This window comes from Neoarius graeffei, chromosome 27 (assembly GCF_027579695.1).
Source record: "Neoarius graeffei isolate fNeoGra1 chromosome 27, fNeoGra1.pri, whole genome shotgun sequence".
Lineage (NCBI taxonomy): Eukaryota > Metazoa > Chordata > Actinopteri > Siluriformes > Ariidae > Neoarius > Neoarius graeffei.
In genome coordinates, this window is record NC_083595.1 from 48,683,992 (window position 1) to 48,701,455 (window position 17,464).

Consider the following 17,464-nt stretch of genomic DNA (forward strand, 5'->3'; position numbering starts at 1 on the left):
GCTGACACATAGACACAGACAACCATTCACACTCACATTCACACCTACGGCCAATTTAGAGTCACCAGTTAACCTAACCTGCATGTCTTTGGACTGTGGGGGAAACCAGAGCACCCGGAGGAAACCCACGCGGACACGGGGAGAACATGCAAACTCCACACAGAAAGGCCCTCGCCAGCCACGGGGCTCGAACCCAGACCTTCTTGCTGTGAGGCGACAGCGCTAACCACTACACCACCGTGCCGCCATACTTTCATCAGTTTACTTTAAATAAATCAATCGATAAATGAATCAATTAAACTCTTGGCTGAAACACATCAATCAGTCCAGATGCTCTGAAAAAAAAAACTGTTGATGGCATGAAAAAAATCCACAAGTCTGGCACTATTTATAAATAAAATGTGTGTGTGTGTGAGTGAAATATGCCATGATGCATGGACGGTGTTCTGTCGACATCGGAAAGCCTTCTTTGGTGTACATTGTAGAAAACCTGACTTCCTGTGCGCTTGTGTGCGCTTTGGTGCAGCTGTAAGTGAGCCACTTCTTTTTTTTTTCCCCGCTTCCTTTTCTCATTTTGGAACTTAGTAAAAAAAAAAAAAAGGGGGCTAATTTACAACAATAAAACACAACTTTTAATTGTCTTCCATATCTTGACTTGAGGCGGCACGGTGGTGTAGTGGTTAGCGCTGTCGCCTCACAGCAAGAAGGTCCGGGTTCGAGCCCCGTGGCCGGCGAGGGCCTTTCTGTGTGGAGTTTGCATGTTCTCCCCGTGTCCGCGTGGGTTTCCTCCGGGTGCTCCGGTTTCCCCCACAGTCCAAAGACATGCAGGTTAGGTTAACTGGTGACTCTAAATTGACCGTAGGTGTGAATGTGAGTGTGAATGGTTGTCTGTGTCTATGTGTCAGCCCTGTGATGACTTGTCCAGGGTGTACCCCGCCTTTTGCCCGTAGTCAGCTGGGATAGGCTGCAGCTCGCCCACGACCCTGTAGAACAGGATAAAGCGGCTAGAGATAATGAAATGAGATGAGATCTTGACTTGACTCAGGTTCTGGATTTGCAATGATTGCCACCACCCTACAGTACACACTCTTCCCAAAGGTCTACCTTTACTCTCAGGTGTATCTCGTGCTTTATTTGTGTTTTTATTTTTATTTTCTGGCTGGTAGAAACTTGTCCCAGGCGTACTGAGGAGGTTTTATTTTTTTCCTTTAAGAAATCTGTGTATTTTTTGAATGAAGATTGGGATAGTGGGTCAAACGTGCAGAGTAAGGGGTGTTTCTGGAAGCTTCCTCACGCTCTCTAGTCGAGACTCAGGAAACCTGCATTGGTGGTTCAGAGCTTCACCTGTGGCTTTGTTCAGAAACATTGTGCTGCTGCACCTGGAACAACAAAACTCCATCCAACGTCAACTCTGAGCCGCTCACAGACCAGGAGACGTGCTCAATGAAAAACTCTACTGTTTCTTTCTGCTGGTGTAAGGTATCTTCATGGAGTCACGCCTACTTCAAATGAGTTGTAGTCACATAAAACTATGTAAATCTGCTTTTATTATTTCGGGGTCTTGAACACTGAGTAGCAATAAAAAATGTTTAAAAACAAACTGGCTTTTTTTTTAATTTCATTTCATTTAAATCTTTGAATGCTTACAATCCTGGGAAGAAAATACACACAAATAGAAAAAGTTGACAATTTTTATCTTTACAATGATAGGAAGGAAATGATTTGTTTCGAACACAATACATGATTAGCCGAACAAAAAAGAAGTTTTTTCAAGTGTGCTTCTAGTATACTTTTTTTAAACTAAACATAAGAGAGTATGCTTTCAGTTTACTTTTTATTTACTTATCAGAGATATACTTAATAAAGTTATACATAAGTATACTTGGCTTATACTGAAAAGTATATAGAAAAGTCTAAGTATATTCTGTTTATACTTAAACTTTGGATCAAGATATACTTAACAAAGGGGCGTCATGGTGGTGTAGTGGTTAGCGCTGTCGCCTCACAGCAAAAAGGTCCAGGTTCGAGCCCTGTGGCCGGCGAGGGCCTTTCTGTGCGGAGTTTGCATGTTCTCCCCGTGTCCGCGTGGGTTTCCTCCGGGTGCTCCGGTTTCCCCCACAGTCCAAAGACATGCAGGTTAGGTTAACTGGTGACTCTAAATTGAGCGTAGGTGTGAATGTGAGTGTGAATGGTTGTCTGTGTCTATGTGTCAGCCCTGTGATGACCTGGCGACTTGTCCAGGGTGTACCCCGCCTTTCGCCCGTAGCCAGCTGGGATAGGCTCCAGCTTGCCTGCGACCCTGTAGAACAGGATAAAGCGGCTAGAGATAATGAGATGAGATACTTAACAAAAGTGTAATAAAGTATTAAAATATTTGTGCCTTATAGACAGCATTGTTGACACTTAGGTATGTTTGTGGTTCCATAAAAGTTTTTTTGTTTGTTTTTTTCTCCTGAGTGGGATAATTCATTTTTTAAAATTCATTCATTCATTCATTCATTCATTTTTCTTTAGAGCTTGAATGTCAATTTCAGTTGTCATTGCCATGTTTTTATACTTTGGCATTTAATACAATGTTGCTTTAAATTTTGATTTTTAAAGAAAATGAATATATTCTTAATCCTGAGTATCTGTTGTTGTTTTGTGAATTCTTACCTTTATAACTTCATTGTAACTTAAGGTACAAAACACTTAAGTCGTCTACTGGTAGTGTGCATGAGGTAAGGGTTCGGGCTAGAAAACTAATAGTATACCTAGAAGGGTAACTGCAGTATACTTCAAAACTAAAAGGTGGACTAGATGTACAGTGGTGCTTGAAAGTTTGTGAACCCTTTAGAATGTTCTATATTTCTGCATAAATATGTCCTAAAACATCATCAGATTTTCACACAAGTCCTAAAAGTAGACAAAGAGAAGCCAGTTAAACAAATGAGACAAAAATATTATACTTGGTCATTTATTTACTGAGGAAAATGATCCAATATTACATATCTGTGAGTGGCAAAAGTATGTGAACCTTTGCTTTCAGTATCTGGTGTGACCCCCTTGTGCAGCAATAACTGCAACTAAACATTTGCGGTAACTGTTGATCAGTCCTGCACACCGGCTTGGAGGAATTTTAGCCCATTTCTCCATACAGAACGGCTTCAACTCTGGGATGTTGGTGGGTTTCCTCACATGAACTGCTCGCTTCAGGTCCTTCCACAAAATTTCGATTGGATTAAGGTCAGGACTTTGACTTGGCCATTCCAAAACATTAACTTTATTCTTTTTTAACCATTCTTTGGTAGAATGACTTGTGTGCTTAGGGTCGTTGTCTTGCTGCATGACCCAACTTATTTTGAGATTCAGTTCGTGGACAGATGTCCTGACATTTTCCTTTAGAATTCGCTGGTATAATTCAGAATTCATTGTTCCATCAATGATGGCAAGCCGTCCTGGCCCAGATGCAGCAAAACAGGCCCAAACCATGATACTACCACCACCATGTTTCACAGATGGGACAAGGTTCTTATGCTGGAATGCAGTGCTTTCCTTTCTCCAAACATAACGCTTCTCATTTAAACCAAAAAGTTCTATTTTGGTCTCATCCGTCCACAAAACATTTTTCCAATAGCCTTCTGGCTTGTCCACGTGACCTTAGCAAACTGCAGACGAGCAGCAATGTTCTTTTTGGAGAGCAGTGGCTTTCTCCTTGCAACCCTGCCATGCACACTATTGTTGTTCAGTGTTCTCCTGATGGTGGACTCATGAACATTAACATTAGCCAATGTGAGAGAGGCCTTCAGTTGCTTAGAAGTTACCCTGTGGTCCTTTGTGACCTCGCCAACTATTGCATGCCTTGCTTTTGGAGTGATCTTTGTTGGTCAACCACTCCTGGGGAGGGTAACAATGGTCTTGAATTTCCTCCATTTGTACACAATCTGTCTGACTGTGGATTGGTGGACTCCAAACTCTTTAGAGATGGTTTTGTAACCTTTTCCAGCCTGATGAGCATCAACAACGCTTTTTCTGAGGTCCTCAGAAATCTCCTTTGGGTTCATAAACTTTCAAGCACCACTGTATATAACCAGTAACTAATAGTATATTTCCAATATGTGATAAAGTATACTTTTATAAACTAAAAAGTGGACTAGAAGTGTGTAACGAGTAAACCAATAGTATATTTCCAGTATACTACAAAGTATACTTTAGTGAAGTAAAAAGTGGACTAGAAGTATAAAACAAGTAAACTCATAGTATATTTCCAGTACACTATGAAGTAAACTAAAAAGTGGACTACAAGTAGAGAACTAGTAAACTATTAGTATATAAGTTTACTTGTGGTATACTTGCAGTACAAAACAAACAAAAAAAATACTAGTTGTAGACTCAAAGTTTACTTCTGTTAGACTTAAAGTATACTTTTTACAACTAAAAGTGGGCCAATTTAGTCCCAAGAAGTATTAGATTAGTTTATGTACAAGTATACTGTAAGTACACTGATATCAGTATACTTAGTACACAAAAGTATACTTAAGGAAATATACTTTAACTTTACTTAACTATACTTAATAAAATGAACTTGAAGTATACTTATTTTTGATAAGGGTGCATTCCTGTACAAAAATTATTACAGCAATGCAGGATTAGAAAAGGAATCAAAATAAAGTAGTGGCTAGTTTATTGCCTGTTTATTTTAAAAAATATATATTTACCTGCTTATCTTCCATCCATTTGATGCGTGATACGGTGTGCTGTTGGTGTTTTGTGGTGAAACAAAGTCGGGATCGTGTCTGGCTTCAGTTGCCGTTTCTGCCTTGTGTCTCGCTTCTTCCCAGTGAGTTTTTCATCCAAGTCCTCCACAAATCCACAACCTTCTGTAAAATACTCGCTGCACAATTTGCTGCTTTTTCCAGGAGTAAAGTTTTCTCGCTTTACTTGATGAAGCCACTTGGACAAACGTCTTGGATCCAGGACGGAATGAAGAAGACGTGCGGAATCCTACGTCATGCAGCGCCACCCTCGTTTTCATCTCCTAATGCATCCATACAATGTATCTGGCTAATCCAGTACCGCCGCACCCAGGGAAATGGCCCAATGGACTGGTGTTACAACTTTAACGTTAATTTCCTGGTTAATCGCTGTAAGGCCGACGCTGACATAGAATCAACTATTTGGCACTTCTTTACATCATGAAATTTTTATTTAAGAAAAAAGAATGGTAACACCTTGTAACCAGAGGTGGGCGGCCCACCTCCCACAGCCCCGCCCTTAAGTAGGAGTCTGTGAAACCGCTCTCATTTTCAAATATACACTGATCAAGAGTCATCAGTCAACTCCTGCCTTGCCCACCCACCCCAAGCCCATCCCTGCCTCCACCCTCTCAGCCCCTCGCCCACTTTTTAGCATTTTTCAAAATTATTCAGTGGGCAGAGTTAGCCTCTGAGCTGGAGCTGAAGTTACACTTTAAGCTTTATGGTATTGAATAGTTTATGTGTTTGTATATCTTTTTCTGATTTGTGGAAGCTGGAACTAATCTGTTTATTCTGTTTGGAAAGCGTTTTGCTTTTCCCTGTGTGGGTGCATGAGGAAAGGGTTTTATATTTCAGATTTACACAACAAAGAAAACAGGACCAAAAAAAGTATTTTTAATTTGATTTTTAAGCACAACAATTTGTTAATAATTCACTGCATATGTTTCGGTATGAAGGTTGAAAAATACAATCATTAAAAGAAAAATACACGTGTTAAAATTTTCAACAAAAGACACTGCTACACAGCAGCAGCAAAAATCCAAAGCTCTCTAGTCGACATTAGTGAGGAGAAACCTGGTGAGACGATGTCAGGAAGAAACCTCGAGAGGAACCAGACTCACTTCTGGGTCACACAGTAAATGATCACAGTGTGCAGGTGGAGAAGAGTAAAGACAAACAGGAGAAAGAGTGCTGAGAGGATGGTCAGTATGAGCAGATTGAAGAGTGAACGAGTCCTGGGATGAGCGCAGGGCAAGTCTTTATGATTACAGCAGCAGTTCTTAGCTACAAATGTAGGTGAGATTTCACACTGAAGCACTGAGATGAGACTTGATCATAAAATGTTGAAAGCATGAAACGCTTTCAAGTGTCCATGTGAGACATAAGGATGAATCAGGTTCAGGATCAAGCACGGGAGAGAAAGAGAGAGAGAGAGAGAGAGCACGCACTTTATCAGGTCTACTCTGACACTATAGCGGGTAAATGAGTGATTTTATCAATTGTTTGAATGAATAATAATTAATTTTCTATCTACATTCACTGGATATGAGCAATCACGTGCTCTGATTGGCTACTCTACTACTAGGCTATCAGCTCATATACCATGAGTAGAGAAAAACAAAATGGTGGCGCACATCAAGTCAGATATATCACTTTGTTATTGAGTATTTAAAAGAAACAGAAATAGCTAAAAGAATATATTTTGTTTTCCCCCCAATATCTCCCGTTCCACACTCCAGCCCAGTCAGTGGCAGTAATGCACCTTTAAGTTGGTTTGCCAACCACCAGAAAAACCCTAAAGAAGAAGAAGAAGAAGAAAATGGTGGTGCGTGTTGCTGAACCGAGGACAAAATAAAACTCGACTCAAAAACAAAACCCCAAAAAATACAAAAAAAAAGCAACAAAATATGGAAAGAAAGTATTTGACAGTAAGAACATTTATTTTTTCGTGGTCCAAATCCTGCGCTCTGATTGGCTGGCGAGCAGGTCTGTATCCTACGATACGGACCCCAGTTATGGACCTCTGGCGACTCGCTCGTTCACAACAACAGCAACAAACATAGTAGCATTTTTTTGTCAACATTTATCTTTTTTTTATAAGATTTATTTATAAGATTATCAAAAATCTTATACATTTTTGCCAGCATTTCTCAGGAGAATACCATTAATTTTACAGCATGGAGAGCGATAATGACAGTGTTCACAGCAAAAGCGAGTTTTACTACCCTGAGGAAGAAGAAATAAAAGAAAACATTTCTGGAGAAAGCTAAAAACCTCTAACTGCTGCTAATGCTGAGCACAAACATCGCTGAATCCTGAATGACTCAATTTTGTATAAATAGGGGACTACATAGGTGGCAAAATGTAGTTTTTTTTGTGCCATGGAAGTGCACTTGTATACCGAGGAGGAAGCCATTTGCATTACAGCCATGAATGAGGATTCAAAATAGCATTAATTTTACAGCATGGATAGCGATAACAACAGTGTTCACAGCGAAAGCGAGTTTTACTACCCTGAGGAAGAAGAAATAAAAGAAAACATTTCAGGAGAATGCTAAAAACCTCTAACTGCTGCTAATGCTGAGCACAAACATCGCTGAATCCTGAATGACTCAATTTTGTATAAATAGGGGACTACATAGGTGGCAAAATGTAGTTTTTTTTGTGCCAGGGAAGTGCACTTGTATACCGAGGAGGAAGCCATTTGCATTACAGCCGTGAATGAGGATTCAAAATAGCATTAATTTTACAGCATGGATAGCGATAACAACAGTGTTCACAGCAAAAGTGAGTTTTACTACCCTGAGGAAGAAGAAATAAAAGAAAACATTTCAGGAGAAAGCTAAAAACCTCTAACTTGCTAACAGTTTGATCTCATTAGTTAATGAGGCCCATTTTGGACCATGTTATCCTAATACATAATATTACGTTAGGTAAAAACTTTAAACCAGTACAATCTCTTCTTCAAAGTTTCACCAAATTGCTTTATTTATGCAATATAAAGGTCATAATACTGTATAACTTTGGTTGAGCAAAAACATGGCTGAATCCTGAATGACTCAGTTTTGTATAAATAGGGGACTACATAGGCGGCAAAATGTAGTTTTTTCCTGCCATGGAAGTGCACTTGTATACCGAGGAGGAAGCAATTTGCATTACAGCCGTGAATGAGGATTCAAAATGGCGGCTCGCCTCGGCTCAGGTTTCCCTTTCGGGCACTCGTTTTCCGTTAGAATTTGGTAAAGAAAAAATTAACATGTTATTTACCAGCTTAAGGTCGGTCCATATGGTGAAATACCGTGACCTTGGCCTTAAATACTGACCTCCGCCCAGAGGGCCTCGCTCAGTACTTTCAAGACCTCGGTCACGGTATTTCACCATACGGACCTCCCAGCTGGTAAATAACATTTTTTTTTCCAAGAATTATTCCCATCTCATCTCATTATCTGTAGCCGCTTTATCCTGTTCTACAGGGTCGCAGGCGAGCTGGAGCCTATCCCAGCTGACTACGGGCGAAAGGCGGGGTACACCCTGGACAAGTCGCCAGGTCATCACAGGGCTGACACATAGACACAGACAACCATTCACACTCACATTCACACCGACAGTCAATTTAGAGCCACCAGTTAACCTAACCTGCATGTCTTTGGACTGTGGGGGAAACCGGAGCACCCGGAGGAAACCCACGCGGACACGGGGAGAACATGCAAACTCCGCACAGAAAGGCCCTCGCCGGCCACGGGGCTCGAACCCGGACCTTCTTGCTGTGAGGCGACAGCACTAACCACTACACCACCGTGCCGCCCTCAAGAATTATTATTATTATTATTATCATCACATTTTTTTCACAAATTACTACTGTCATTTCACCAGTTTGTTTACATTCTAAGCGGAAATGATTTTGTCGGACATTTTGTATAAAGTTTTTATTGATCGAATTTGCAAAAAATTAAAATAAAAATGCTCCATTTCTCAAAATCCAATGAATGTGGATAAAGTAAAACAGTTATTCCACGAAATCTCATCGTACATGGCTTATAGACAACTCAGTGCTACGCGCCTCGTCAACTATCAGCTCATGTACGACTCGATTTCATGGAATAACTGTTAAATATTGTGCGTAAGGTTTATTTTCTACAATCATTTTATCCAATTATTCTGTATTCTGTTAGAATTGGGATTGTCTTTTAGTTGTGGATGTATCCATATCTGTGTAATTTTATTTCCCTATTTCTGCTCTGTTATCTCCTGGATTTGGCTTCTGCTTGCATTTTTGCATTTATTAACCTGCGTTAACAGTGTATATCTGTTCTAACTCCTGACATTTGGTCAATACATCAAAATAGTGGGCAAAGTGTCTGAAAAGGGGGGAAAAATCTTCCAGAAATATTACACTTGCCAGTTTAATGTCAGAGAGTGTTTAGATCATTTTGACATTTTCTGGGAAGAGCAATGGCAGAAGGTTGATTCATTTCTTCATTCTGCTGTCTCTTATTGTGAAGCTTCACTGGTTAGAGATCGCTTGAAAATATCTAAGCTTAAAGTGAGAAGTTGGAAATTAAATAATAAAATAAAATACACCAAAACACCCATGTCCATTTTCTAGTCAGTCCACATACTGCTTATTTCATGTTTCATGTTTACCTGCCATACCTCAAGTGCCCTTGACTGTTTGGTTATTTGAACCAATTTATGTGTGTGTGTGTGTGTGTGTGTGTATATATGCATGTATATATGAGTGTTTAGTCTACGTCTAGTTCATATCTACAGTGGTGCTTGAAAGTTTGTGAACCCTTTAGAATTTTCTATATTTCTGCATAAATGTGACCCAAAACATCATCAGATTTTCACACAAGTCCTAAAAGTAGATAAAGAGAACCCAGTTAAACAAATGAGACAAAAATATTATACTTGGTCATTTATTTACTGAGGAAAATGATCCAATATTACATATCTGTGAGTGGCAAAAGTATGTGAACCTTTGCTTTCAGTATCTGGTGTGACCCCCTTGTGCAGCAATAACTGCAACTAAACATTTCCAATAACTGTTGATCAGTCCTGCACACCGGCTTGGAGGAATTTTAGCCCGTTCCTCCATACAGAACAGCTTCAACTCTGGGATGTTGGTGGGTTTCCTCACATGAACTGCTTGCTTCAGGTCCTTCCACAAAATTTCGGTTGGATTAAGGTCAGGGCTTTGACTTGGCCATTCCAAAACATTAACTTTATTCTTCTTTAACCATTCTTTGGTAGAATGACTTGTGTGCTTAGGGTCGTTGTCTTGCTGCATGACCCACCTTCTCTTGGGATTCAGTCCATGGACAGATGTCCTGAAATTTTCCTTTAGAATTTGCTGGTATAATTCAGAATTCATTGTTCCATCAATGATGGCAAGCCATCCTGACCCAGATGCAGCAAAACAGGCCCAAACCATGATACTACCACCACCATGTTTCACAGATGGGATAAGGTTCTTATGCTGGAATGCAGTGGGTTTTTTTCTCCAAACATAACGCCTCTCATTTAAACCAAAAAGTTCTATTTTGGTCTCATCCATCCGCAAAACATTTTTCCAATAGCCTTCTGGCTTGTCCATGTGATCTTTAGCAAACTGCAGATGAGCAGCAATGTTCTTTTTGGAGAGCTATGGCTTTCTCCTTGCATCCCTGCCATGCACACCATTGTTGTTCAGTGTTCTCCTGATGGTGGACTCATGAACATTGGCTAATGTTAATGTGAGACAGGCCTTCAGTTGCTTAGAAGTTACCCTGGGGTCCTTTGTGACCTCGCCGACTATTACACGCCTTGCTCTTGGAGTGATCTTTGTTGGTCGACCACTCCTGGGGAGGGTGACAATGGTCTTGAATTTCCTCCATTTGTACACAATCTGTCTGACTGTGGATTGGTGGAGTCCAAACTCTTTAGAGATGGTTTTGTAACCTTTTGCAGCCTAATGAGCATCAACAACGCTTTTTCTGAGGTCCTCAGAAATCTCCTTTGTTCGTGCCATGATACACTTCCACAAACATGTGTTGTGAAGATCAGACTTTGATAGATCCCTGTTCTTTAAATAAAACAGGTTGCCCACTCACACCTGATTGTCATCCCATTGATTGAAAACATCTGACTCTAATTTCACCTTCAAATAACTGCTAATCCTTGAGGTTCACATACTTTTGCCACTCACAGATATGTAATATTGGATCATTTCCCTCAATAAATAAATGACCAAGTGTAATATTTTTGTCTCATTTGTTTAACTGGGTTCTCTTTATCTACTTTTAGGACTTGTGTGAAAATCTGATGATGTTTTAGGTCATATTTATGCAGAAATATAGAAAATTCTAAAGGGTTCACAAACTTTCAAGCACCACTGTAGAGTGTTTATACTGTTTATATTGTCTGTTTGAGTGTTTAGTCTGTGTGTAGTTCTTATCTAGTGTTTACACTGTTTATATTGTCTGAGTGTTTAGTCTATGTCTTGTTCTTATCTAGTGTTTATACTGTTTATTTATACTGTTTATATTGTTTGAGTGTTTAGTCTATGTCTAGTTCCTATCTAGAGTGTTTATACTGTTTATATTGTTTGTTTTTTTCAATTATTCTATTTTTATTTATTGCATTGCCTGCTTGCACCGTGGGTCAGAGAGGACTGATATTTCATCTGTGCTGTACGTCGAGCATGTATAGCATATTTGACAATAAAGTTGACTTGACTTGACTTGATAAGGCAGTGGATGAAATTTCCCACGTGGACGTAAAAGCATTTTTTTTCCCTCCAAGATACAAGATGCCTTTATTGTCACTGTACAAGTACAGTGAGATGTCATTTGGAAAAAGCCAGCAGATGCTCAGTTAAATTTACTAAAGTATAAAAGTATTTATAAAAGTATAAAAGTACTTCAATAAAAAAGTAATGCAAACACGTTTTTTTTTTCCCCTCCATGTAGCTAATTTGAAATGAACTGGAATAAAGTATGATTGACACTAGAAAAGACTGTGACACTGTGAAGAAATAAAGATGAGCAAAATGTTCTAAACTACCCTGTCTATGCCAGTATACTACTTTGGTTGTGTAATTCTGTAAAACACAGCCATATCACATTATTCAGCATATCACATTTGTATAACATTGTGCAATGAAGTAAGTAAAATGGATTAATATTCATAGAAAACTGGTCTCATTCCAACTGGTCCATCGACCCACATGGGTCATTCACTTACAGTATGAGGTGGGCAGTAACGAAGTACATTTACTTGAGTACTGTACTTAAGTACACTTTTTGAGTATCTGTACTTTACTTGAGTATTTTTTATTTTTATTTTTTGGAAACTTATGACTTTAACTTCACTACATTTCTATCAAGGTCCTCGTTACTCATTACTATGAAGCAGCTTTGAAAGTGGATGTTTTTTTCTTTTCTTTTCTAAAACGTGATGGTTTTTTCGTAGGTGACACTGAGACAGCCGATCAGTAATCACAAGGGTCACGTCACGTCCATAGACTGTATAAAATCAAGATCAATGATTTCTCAGCAGCGTTATTTGAACACGATCAGTTGATGGCAGAATGGAAGGAGGCGGTTCTTCTGGGGAACGCACACACTCATGGCGAAATCTAGAACCCACGTTTCAGTTTTCTGAAAGGATTAAAGATTCATTTTGTTTTAAATGTTTGCCGAAAACGAACCATATCACGGCCTACAAAAACTCGCCGTCTGACCTGCGGAAGCATATTGAGATCTGTAAAGATGTTATTCCAAGAGAAAGCTTGCAATGAAGTTGTCTGTGCTTTTAGAGCTAGCGATAACGTTGCAATAGTTGTGCAGTCTGGTTAGTCAAATGACTTTCTATGGATTTGCCTGCCAAGTTGCCATCGCCTTGTCCACCGCTAACGATAACACATAGCTAGTTAACTTGGACACTGTTAGTTAGCATGTAAACACAGGCTTACCGTATGCTAACATGAATAATGTTAACTTATCTGAAGTCCTTTCAGAAATATGTTTTAGCATAATCTTGACAAATAAACAGAATGTAGAAATCTTTCTTTTTTAGTCGCATTAGCTACCTGATACAGCACGGTGGTGTAGTGGTTAGCGCTGTCGCCTCACAGCAAGAAGGTCCAGGTTCGAGCCCCGTGGCCGGCGAGGGCCTTTCTGTGCGGAGTTTGCATGTTCTCCCCGTGTCCGCGTGGGTTTCCTCCGGGTGCTCCGGTTTCCCCCACAGTCCAAAGACATGCAGGTTAGGTTAACTGGTGACTCTAAATTGAGCGTAGGTGTGAATGTGAGTGTGAATGGTTGTCTGTGTCTATGTGTCAGCCCTGTGATGACCTGGCGACTTGTCCAGGGTGTACCCCGCCTTTCACCCGTAGTCAGCTGGGATAGGCTCCAGCTTGCCTGCGACCCTGTAGAATGATAAAGCGGCTACAGATAATAAGATGAGATGAAATGAAAAAAAGCTGTGCTGTATATGCTAAAATTGTGTAATGGTGAAGGCACTGGGCTTTCAAGTGGAAAAGGTGCTTTTCCCTGGGCGCTGTAGTATAGCTGTCCACTGCTCTGGGTGTGTGTGTGTGTGCTCGTTGCTCACTTGTGTGTGCATGCGTGCGTTCACTGCTTCAGATGGGTTAAATGCACAGGAGGAAATTCACTGTGCTTGAGTCTACATGTGACAAATAAAGGCTTCTTCTAGACTTCTTCTTCTTCTAATACCTGAGTTTGCCCCCTCTCTTGCAAATTTTATTTGGTGAAAAGTTGGCTGGGGCAGCACGGTGGTGTAGTGGTTAGCACTGTCGCCTCACAGCAAGAAGGTTCTGGGTTCAAGCCCAGTGGCTGATGAGGGCCTTTCTGTGTGGAGTTTGCATGTTCTCCCCGTGTCCGCGTGGGTTTCCTCCGGGTGCTCCGGTTTCCCCCACAGTCCAAAGACATGCAGGTTAGGCTAATTGGTGACTCTAAATTGACCGTAGGTGTGAATGTGAGTGTGAATGGTTGTTTGTCTCTATGTGTCAGTCCTGTGATGACCTGGCGACTTGTTCAGGGTGTACCCCGCCTTTCACCCGTAGTCAGCTGGGATAGGCTCCTGCAACCCTGCACAGGATAAGTGGCTACAGATAATGGATGGATGGATGGATGGAAAGTTTGGCTGCAGGTAACTCATTTAAAATTGGCCAGGCTGTACTGATATTTTGCCGAACTGTCCGCTGGTAAAACCAGTGAGTCTGCTTTTGATCTCTGTAGTCAGTAAGCATATTAACGCAAACCTCAGACCGAAGGCTCCTGCCTGCCTTCATAAGAAACGATTCGAGACCCTAACTTTTAGTAAGATGAACAGAATCCAGCTTCGGTTCAAGTAATACCATGTCATGATGTTTGATTTATTGCAAAACCTCAATCAACCCATAACGTTACCCATAACGGTTTGACCAACAGTACAGGCTGGCCAATTTTAAATGAGTTGCTGCAACAAAACTTTCCCAACATAAAAGTGTCCCAGCAGGGGCACAAACTCGCAACCTCTGATTGAAAGCCCTGTGTGTTCACCACAACACCATTTCAGTACATACAATATAGCTTTTTTTATTAAAAAAAATAACTGACAGCACTTTGTTATTGTTATGTCCTGACTGTTTTTGGATGGCACTTTTTTTTTTGTTAAGGTTGGGTTGTTTTTTTTTCCAAAACGTTAGAAACATGATGAATTGTGACAACTTCGGTTTGACATAACACAATTTCATGTGCACACACATGCAAACATGCCCAGGAGTAGTGGTATTAATAATGAGACCGTCGATGTTGGCATAGCTCACTCCGGCCCCATCTAGTCCAGAAGGAATGATCTAAAGTGGGCAACCTTGCGCAATAAATGTTGCAAGCTACAGTATATACACTATGTACAAGCTGTATATAGAAGCGATATCCACCCTAGGAGTACCAGAAAGAATCCAAAACAGCAAGGAATTGACCGAGAAGAAGCGATTTTTGTTGAACTGCTCATTAAGGCTTAATTAGTCCATAACTTCATTAATAATTGTAATGAAGCAAATCTGGGTAGAAGTTATATGCACCCTAGGTACCCCTACCTTCATGCCAGAAAGAATCAAAATCAGTGAAGAATTGAGGGAGAAGAAGCGATTTGTGTGAAAACTGCTCGTTAGGGCTTAATTACTCCATATCTTCTTTATTAATCGCAATTATGCAAACTTGGATAGAAGCTTTATGCAGCCCAGGCAGATCTACCTTCCTGCCAAAAAGACTAAAAATCGGTGAATAATTGAGAGAGAAGAAGCGATTTTTGTGAAATGTATACAACGCCAGCCAGACGAAAGATGGACGACTGACGACGGACAACACATGATGGCATAAACTCATCACCTGTTGACTGGATGAGCTAATAATAATAAAGATGTTACTGTGTGTGTCGCATTTAAGATGACGTCATGCCAGTCTCACGTGGCATCGCTATGACAACCAGTTGTAGTGGAAAACGAATGACTGATACCAAAAGTGAGTCGAGTTGAGCCAGTACCATGCAGTGGAAAAGAGCCATTACTCACAATCAGTGATCAGGTTCACGATGGATCCAGAGCATCTCCAAGCAACACTGGGTGTGAGGTGAGAATAAACCCTGGATGGGATACAAGTCCATTGCAGTGCACCCCACACACTAATTTATCTTAACCAGTTCATCTACTGGCAGATCTTGGGAGATGGGAGGAATCCAGAGATCTTGGAGGAACATGAAGAGAAGCCTCATGCAGACAGTAACTCAAACATGACATGACATTACAGGTATCTAGACGCTCTTCTCCAGAGTGATGTACAACGTACCCAGAGCAGCCTGGGGAACAGGTGGGGGTTAGGTGCCTTGCTCAAGGGCACTTCAGCCATTCCTGCTGGTCCAGGGAATTGAACCAGTGACCTTTTGGTTCCAAAGCTGCTTCTCTAACCATTAGGCTTCTCCAATGGATCAAACCCAGGAACTCTCACCCTGGAGCTGTGATGCATCAGTACCACTGGGTCAGTCATATAAAATATGAATTAAGCCAAATGTAAGACTTTGGTACCCCATCTATTAAAAATCCTTTCTCTTCTTGTACAATATTTAATTTGCATCCTCTGAACAGTCTCCGAGACAAAAAACCTAATCAATCTCAGATCACAACAATTCCATTTCAGTGGGATCAAACAGGAACAAGTGCCTTGTTCTGGTGTTGTTTCATCAGCCTTCAGTCACAGCCAATTAAAAGCATATCAGCAGTTCTCCATCATTGCAGGACATTGCGAGTTTCCTATCCGTAAGATGCTCCTTTGAGACGTTCAACAGAAGATCAAAGATGCCGAAGAGTTGACAGTCTCGCCGTCTGATCTCGGCACCAATAATGGCCAGAGTGGCACAATGGCTTCAAACGGATCAAGCAGGGAAACTGATAAGCGGCGTCCTAATTGACTGGAGTTGCCACAAAATTGGTACCCAATTAGCCGAGGGACACGAGAGTTTAAAAAGGAAGAGTGGATTGAATGTATCTTGACGAGGAAAGGGTGCAGTCAAAAGAAGTCCTGTACAGATGAGCATCTGGACGCATGTATGTGTGTATCGAGTTTTAATTGATGAGCAGATTAAAGCTGACTCCTGAGATGGTTTTTCTTTTCAGTTTTTCAGGGTTGAGCTAAAGCTAGATAAGGAATGAGTGAATGAGAGATAGAGAGAAAGAGGAGTAGGTCTAGGGGGCAGGGTTCACCATAAGCTCTGACTCCTGCTGGGAGCGCCGCCACTCAAGATGGCTCCTACTTGTTGGACATTCATTATCAAACCCGGTTTGCTCCTTTCATCTCCAGCTCGGCACAGCTCGCCACGCAAAATACAGAGGCACCTTGCAGCTTGACATCCTCCCATTCACGCTGTACCTTAAACAGCATGCTGCCACATCAAAGCAGCCACGCTCGCTTTGATGTTGTGAAAAAGAAAGAGGCCCCAATGATCCATGAAAAAAAACCAATGGAACTTTTTCAGAGTCTCTCTCCCTCTCTCTCCCTCTCTCTCGTTCTTTCTCGTGTTCTCCATCAACCCCCATTTGTGATCATTTTCGCTACTTCATTACACCTACTATACCTACAACATCCCACCAATCGGTAGATCAAGTCGTAATTTTCACTTATCCAATTAGCCAGCAGTTCATAAAGTCATGCAAATACATCATGTCGGGGAAGCCATAATCTAATGGTTAGAGAAGCAGCTTTGGGACCAAACGGTCGCCAGTTCGATCCCCTGGACCAGCAGGAATGGCTGAAGTGCCCTTGAGCAAGGCACCTAACCCCTAACTGCTCCCCAGGCTGCTCTGGTTATGTTGTACATTGATCTGGATAACAGCATCTGCTAAATGCCTGTAATGTAATGTAATGGTCTTTTTCCAATCTTCACTTGCCTGCCCAGTTTGAGGGATCCTGTGCCCAATGTAGCCTCAGATCCTCATTCTCAGTATGAAACCCAATGTAGTCTTCTGCTCATCTAGTTGATTGTCTTTAATATCCAGCATGCTGTGCATTCTGAGATGCTTTTCTGCTCACCACGGTTGTAAAGAGTGCTTATTTGAGTTACTGTTGCCTTCCTGCCAGCTCAAACCAATCTGGCCATTCTCCTCAGACCTCTCTCATCAACAAGGTGTTTCCTTGGTACCACTCACTGGATGTTTTTATTATTATTATTATTATTTTTTTTTTTTTAATGTG